Source organism: Gavialis gangeticus, unplaced genomic scaffold (assembly GCF_001723915.1).
Source record: "Gavialis gangeticus isolate Ggan-Ray unplaced genomic scaffold, GavGan_comp1, whole genome shotgun sequence".
Lineage (NCBI taxonomy): Eukaryota > Metazoa > Chordata > Crocodylia > Gavialidae > Gavialis > Gavialis gangeticus.
This window is the reverse complement of record NW_017729003.1, coordinates 10066166-10073518: the sequence shown is the minus strand read 5'-3', so window position 1 is coordinate 10073518 and position 7353 is coordinate 10066166.

Below are 7353 nucleotides of genomic sequence, written 5' to 3'. Positions count from 1 at the left end.
TAGGCCCAGGTGAGCCTCCCCCGGGGCCCAAAGGGGGCCCAGCAGGGAGGTGGCAGTTCTGGTCCTTACTGAGGAAGACAGAGGCAAAGAAGTTATTAAATATGTTGGCTTTGTCGTCTGGCGTGACAACCAGATTCCCCGTCTTGTCCTGCAAGGGCCCCACATTTCCTGGGGCCTTCTTTCTTCTCCCTATGTACTTAAAAAAGGACTTCTTGTTGTCCTTAATCCGGGAAGCCAGCCCCTGTTCCATCTCTGCCTTGGCCTTCCTAACCATCCCCCTACATCAGTCTGACTTAGGTGGGATAGGCACTACCCAAAGTGCCTAGGTTTATCTGCACATGCACCAGCCTGCAGCATTGGGCCCTGTGCTGTGTTATTCCAGTACCATGATTTCTGGGTTTATTATTTGCATTTCTAATACGGGCATAGATACTAACAGAATTGTGTTCACCTACTTACCACAGTTCTGCTCTGTTAGTTAGCTGTTAGTGGAGCCAATTTGACATGTGATCGCATCATATTCATGTCACCTTTTCCATGATCTACATTTTGTGGTATGTGCACATGTTCAAGTTTTGTGCTAATATAAAATGTCATGCGTATGCATGTGCACATATATGATCTGTCCATACCTATATATCTCACATAAATATAACTGCATTCAGGAAGAGTTTGGGTGATACTGTTTGTAGGTTCAGTAAAGGAGTCATAGTCAGTTTTCAGGAACAGGTTAGCTTTATTAATAAACAAACTAAAGGAGAGGGACAGAATTAGGAGACAGATGTATTACGTTACTTCTTGGAGCCCTTGTTCCTAACCAGCTACTCACAGCCACCTTTATCCGGCCAGCATGATTATATTCAGACAAGCCTCTTAAAGGGCCTTACAGGTGAGTCAGTATACATTTGCTGGTGTACACTACTGGTGTTAGCAGCAGGATTTTCTGTAGCAGCTAGTACTGATGAGAAACTGTCTATGAAGCTCTTTACCAAGTACCATTTAAATATCTCTGGTTTCCAGATAGTTGCCTGTCTCAAACCAGTTATGTGGGGATTAGCAGTGTAGATGTGTAGATAAATAAACCAGTCCTGTGTTCTCCAGATACAGCCCTCTCAGGGGTGCATTTAGGATCTGTCTATAAAAGCCATTGCCCCCTAGTTTTGAAGTGATATTGTAGCCATAATGGTCCTGGAAATATGCAATATGCAAGTGGTTTTTGTGAATGATATTTTTTTATTGGATCAACTACATGGTTAAGATAGACCTAGACATGCTTTCAGGTATCACATACTTTTCCTCACATGTTTGGGAGAGAAGCTGACACATTCTCTCCTTGCCAGACAATTTCAGCTGTGTGAATCCACATCCCTGCAGCTGGATGAGCAAACAACGCAAGTACCTAAGAAAGAGCCTTGCTTTAAAGACTGCCTCACTTAATCTCCATTGGCTTTTTCATTGCTTTCCCCTACAGCAAAGAATGTAGATCCATGCCACTTCCAGACATGTTACCACATAAATCTAAATAGATCTGCCATCCTGCATCCTGCTATGCTCCTTTCAAGGGGGGGGGGTGATTAAATCATCTCCAGTGATCTTCATCTAAATTAAGAGCCCTGCCCCAACTTCCTCAATCTATTTTAGATTTTAATCTTGAGAGAAACAATTTATAAATTCCCCTAAATAACCAAAGGTTGTTTTAATCCCTTGTTGTTCTGTAGGGAATCCCCATCCAAAATACCCCATGAGACTCTCTCAGGCTGTGGACACATGAAGAGACAATTGTGAGAGACAAAGCTAAAAGCATAAACCAGAGCAATCCACATTGTATCTGCTTTTCCACAAATGAGCAAGGGAAGGGAGGGGGGAGGGGGAGAGGAGAGGAATAGATTGGTATTCCAAAGTCCTTTTGTAGTGATGCCTCCCCCTGTGCTATGTGTGATACTTGCTGCAAGGAATGATGTGCTACATGGGAAAATGTACCTGGAAGTTTCCAAGTTCACATTCTATGGGTCAACAGAGAAAAAAATTCCAGAATTCATGAAGGTTTAGGATTACCATACATCCGGGTTTTCCCAGACGTGTCCTCTTTTTTGGACCCCTGTGCTGCATCTGGGTGGGTTTTTAAAATAAGGGCAAATGTCTGGGTGTTTTGCTCTCCTGGGCTGTTTCAGGCTGGAAGCAGCGAGCAAGGTGATTGGCTGTTGGGGATCACGTGCTCCCTGTGCAGGCTCTGGCAACCCAGCTACAGAGGGAAAGAGAGAGTGTGCATGTTTGAGTGAGCAGGTGTGTGCACAATGCAGGAGCTACTTGGCCAGCAGGGCTGGGGGGCAGAGACTGTGGGTGTGAGGGACACCAGCCAGGCTGGGGAGAAGGGCAGGGGGCTGCAGGTTGGGAGTGAGGGCCACCGGCAGGGCTGGGAGGGGTGCAGGGGGCTGCGGCTCAGGAGTGAGGGGCACTGACAGGGGGGCAGGGGCTGTGGATAGGGTGTGAGGGGGGGTGTGAGGGGAAGTGCCAGGGCTGGGAGTGGGGCAGGGGGCTGCAGATCAGGAAAGGAGGGGCACAGGGGATGCGGGTGACTGCAGAGCACTGGCAGCACCAGGGAGCTGTGGGTCAGGAGTGAGGGGCACCAGCAAACAGTGGAGGGCAGGGTACTTTTGTTTGGGAGTGAGGGGCAGCAGCAGCAAGGCTGGGGGCATGGCTTCTCAGTGAGGGGTAACAGAACAGGCAGGGACAGGGCACTGGCATGTCACTGGCCCACCAACTATTATATTCCCCCTGCCCCCCCAACAGGTGTCCTCTTTTTTGGTCCTGGAAATATGGTAACCCTATAAGTAGGCTAGGGACAGAAGTTACACATAAACTGGTTTAAGTGATCAGAAACTGGTTTAAACCTGTAGCAGAACATAAGTTCAGTGCACATAAACCAGTTTCAAAATGGCCAAACCTGGTTTAAGATAAAGCTGGTCAAATGTATCAAACTTAACTGATTCGGGTCAAACCAATTTATGGAACTTGTGTCTCAGATTCCTTCTTGGTTTAAGTTAAATCAGCATTGCAGCATGTTTTTCAGCCCTGGGCTGGGCTGTCTGCACCACAGAGCATAGCTGGCCCCACCCCTCCCCTTCCTACCTGGAACTCCAACTGGCTGAGGTGGTAGAGACTGCAGGCACAGCAGCATCTGCCTGGCTTCTTCCTGCCCCACCCTGTCTCACCACTCAAGCAAGGAACCCACCGCCCCCCCCCCACACACACACACACACCCAGCAAGCATCTGGTCATGGTCATGCCACCCCCATGCTAGCTGTCTCCAATTTCACTGGAACAAAGGCAAACAGAACAGTGTCTGCTTAGGGCTTTTTGGAATTAATCAGCAGGCCAGATGGTAATGTCCCTCCATTCTTCCTTACAAATGCCTTGGAAAAAGCTGATTTTTGTTTTCTTGATGGGCTGATTAGCTTTGTGTTCTGATAAGCTCCCTGCTGACTTGCTTCAAAGGCTGCAATCTGACAGTTCAAGATGGGACAGAAAGAGGTGTGAGAAGTGACCTAGTTTGCAATGCATGGGACCTGTGAAAGCCATCACTTTGCTGCAGACAGGATGAAGAAGCATGGAAAGGAAGATTGAAAAGCTCAGTATCATCAACAGATGCAAGCACTCCACACAAGCAGTCCTCCCTCTGCCCTCTGCCTCAGAGTACTAGACAGGGGGTGGGGTCTGGCAACACTCCCTGCCCTTTGAGCAGTGAGTGGGAAGAGGGGGGCAATACAGCCTGGTGAGGGCTGCTTCACCTCCACCTCCAGGCACATCCCAGCTGGGGACTATGCAGGCAAGGATGGGGGTTTAAAGCACTCCCTAATCATAGTGTCCTGCCAGCGGCAGGCCACATTCCCCCTCAGTTCAGCAGTGGGGACAGGAAGGGAGGGTTCGCTTTAGTGGCCCCCTGCTTCTAGCCTGAGCCACTGCAGGCACATGCCTAAATTTCCCGAATTTTATGTGAACGTCTATCCACTTGCAAATTGATCCAATCTCTGCAGGTTAGATTAACCTGCAAAGATTGAATCAATTCAGGTTTGAGCTTCTTGAGCGTCTGTCCCTAGCTGTAGTGACTTTTTCCTGACAGGATGGCAGCACTATTTGCGGACTATAGAGGCAGTTGCGTAGATATGCACCATCCTCATTCAGCAAGCACCAGATTACAATTATATATCAGGCTTCCCACCTCCAACTATGTACTGTACTGCAAATTTTCAGCCATGCCCATGAGAACCATCTCATGGTGTGCCAGAAATAATACAAAGGGGCCAAGATGAACAGTTCTGTTATGCAACACTTAAGAGATCCATGCAGCCTGCTGTAGCTTAATGGCAGCAAACCACCTCGAGGCTAGGATATTCAGTGATAAATGACAACTTGCTCTGGGACCATCTTCTTTCTGTGGACTGCTGGTTCTTCATGCAGGAAACAAGTATGGACTGGTGGAGAGAACCATGGATGGATCACCAATGGTGCAAAAACCTGAGGAAGGAGGCCTCTTTCTTGGTGAATTTTGTGAAGCTAGGCAGTTTACCTTTGTACAGGGGCAGCCCAAGAGCAACAGGTTTCCCTTGTTCAAGAAGCAGCATGCGCCATATACCTGGAAGCTAGCAACCTCCAACCACAACTGGTTTACTATGAATCAGTTTGGCATGGGCAAATTTCTTGCTGGTGCTGCTGAGTGCAAAGTAATATTCCATGTGTCATAAGGCTTACTAAGGTTCTGGAGGTCACTGATGGATTCACACACAACTATAGGGAAGTGATAAATGGAACAAGTATTCACATTCTTCCCATCCTCCATCAGGCAGCCAAACTCATATATAGGAAAAGGATTGTTTTTCTCCTACTGCACTGCAGGTCCTACCTGACCACCATGGGAGAGGTATCCATGTTAATACATGCTGGTTCAAAAAAGCATATGATACTAGAAAATCCAGAAACTCCAACTTGTTTTCCCTTATGAAGAAAGGGAGGCACACCAGAATTGCTCATGGTACAGAGGTCATTGGGATAAGTATCAGGGTTGCTGAGATTTGGCCATCCTTCCTGTCTGTTGCTGCCACGGCTCATGAAAACTGAAACCGAGCCTCTTGATTGCAGAAGGGAATTGTCTACCCGGGCTGCTGCAGGATGATACTGGAATGCACCTCTGAGCAGCTACAGGCTGTATGGCATTCACTGCTATTGGACAGCAGAGCAGGATCAGCTAGGGAAAGGGGAAAGGCCTCGTTTTGGGCTGGGCAACGAAGACAGAAGGCACGTCTGGATGAGCCCACACATGCCTCTTGCCACGTCTCAAAGCCGTTTCAGACAGATCAAGAAGCATACTGGGAACAAAAAAAACATTCCCTGAGCTGCACACTTGCAGCGCACGCCCAAAATTTGATACATTGATATACAGGTATATAAACAAAAAACAAAACAAAAACTCTGCAGGAAAAAAGGCCCAACTGAACTGGAGGCTTGGGGCCCTTTGCCCTGGTGCTGCAGCAGGCTGCAGTATTTGCAAGGTAAGGAGTGGTGCAGGCTGCAGTGACCTGGACCCAGCCTCCAACCCCAGGTAAACAGGAACTGGGGCAGGGCGGGACTGGAGCTGTGTGGGTGCAGGGGACTGCTGGGGGGGGGGGCCCAGCTGCCCCCTGAACAGCCCACAACCCTCCCAATGAGGCTACAGCCTGGCTGCTGGGCCCACAGCTCACCCCTGCAGCAGCAGCAGCTGTTGGGGCGCTTAGGGCCCTCTTGGCACAGTCCCTGCATGGTGTGGGGCAGTGCAGCTTGGCCTGGCCCAGATCTGTGCTGCATCATGTGGGCCTGGCTCAGCATGGCACTGCACGGCTTCAGGCAATTTTGCACTGCTCAGGCTGTCACCTGGGGCCCCACACCACTCACAGGGACTGTGTGTTGTACCAGACCACGTCCTGCCTACATGGAGCCTGTGCAGGCACGACCCAGCCCGGTGTCACACACAGGCCCCACAAGCAGCACAAGGCACCGGGTGACAGCCTAAGCAGCGCAGAGCTGCCTGAAGCCATTTAGCGCTGTGCCAAGCTGTGCTGGGCCCGCATGATGCGGCACAGACAGCACTGGGTGCCAGGCGGCCAGGAGCGAGCCATGCTGCTCCACGCCACATGTGGGCTATGCCAGGCCCCAAGCACCCTGATGGCTACTGCTGCTGTGGGCCCTGTGGTGAGCTGTGGGCCATGTGGGGGGGCTGCAGCCCCAGCAGGAAGGCATACAGGCCCTGCAGGGGGGCATGTGGGCCCTGTGGGGGGAAGCTGTGCCCTCTGTAGCGGGGTTGTGGCCCTGCAGGGGGGAACTGTGGGCACCGCAGGGGGCACCTGTCACCCGGCGGGGGGGAGCAGTCCATGTACCCTGTGGGGGGCTGCACCCTGTGAGGGGCAGGTGACCCACCCTTCCTGAGCAGGCCCGCCACACAATCCCCCCACACCCACAGTTCCCCCACAATCCCCACACCTACCCACATCCCTTCCCACCCCCCTCCTGCAAACCCATATCCCCCCTTTACACACCCATCGTGTGATAAGAAAACCAGAAGCAAACATCAAAACATAGATATTTATAATTTATTTATGATGATAGAGACACTGGTAGGCTTTCAAACTACTTCAACATTGTACATATAGCAATAAAACATTGCCCAACTGATCTCTCTGTCTCTCTCTCATTGTGGAAGCACATGGATTTTGGGGTATTTTAAAGAGTACATTTTGGATTTTTTTATCAGAGGTTTTGCAGTTTTTAAATAGGGAACACCAGAATTCCTGCTAGTGAGGCAGGGTGGCAGGACCCAGGCAGAGAAGCCTGCTCGGGGCTGGCACCCAGGACCCAGCTGGAGGTGGCTGATGTCCTGGCCACTTGGGGCCAGGAGGACATGCTTTGACCATTCAAAGCAGGCCACCACACTGAAAACATGTTCTGGGTAATAGCTGCCCAGATGGCAGGGCAATGGTACATATGGCAGTAGTGCCACACAAAGGCCAACTGTGCAGCCACAGCCCGCTGGCAGTTGGCCCAGAGGTGCAGATGCCTCTGCTACAGTCGTGTAGTCTCTGTCCAGGTCTGGCAGATGCACAGCCTTGGGGCCACATGCTGTCACAGGTGGCAGCAGGTCATAGCCAGGCAGCACCCCCACTGTCAGACTGCTGCAGTGGGTAGAGGGTGCAGGGGACTCTAGGTTAGGGCCGCTTCAGCAGCCCAGCTGGCACAAGGGGTAGTGTCCCCAGATACCAATTGGCTGGGCCCCAGAAGCTCCTGTCTATTTGTATCTTCCAGTTAACATGGACCTTAAGGCTCACC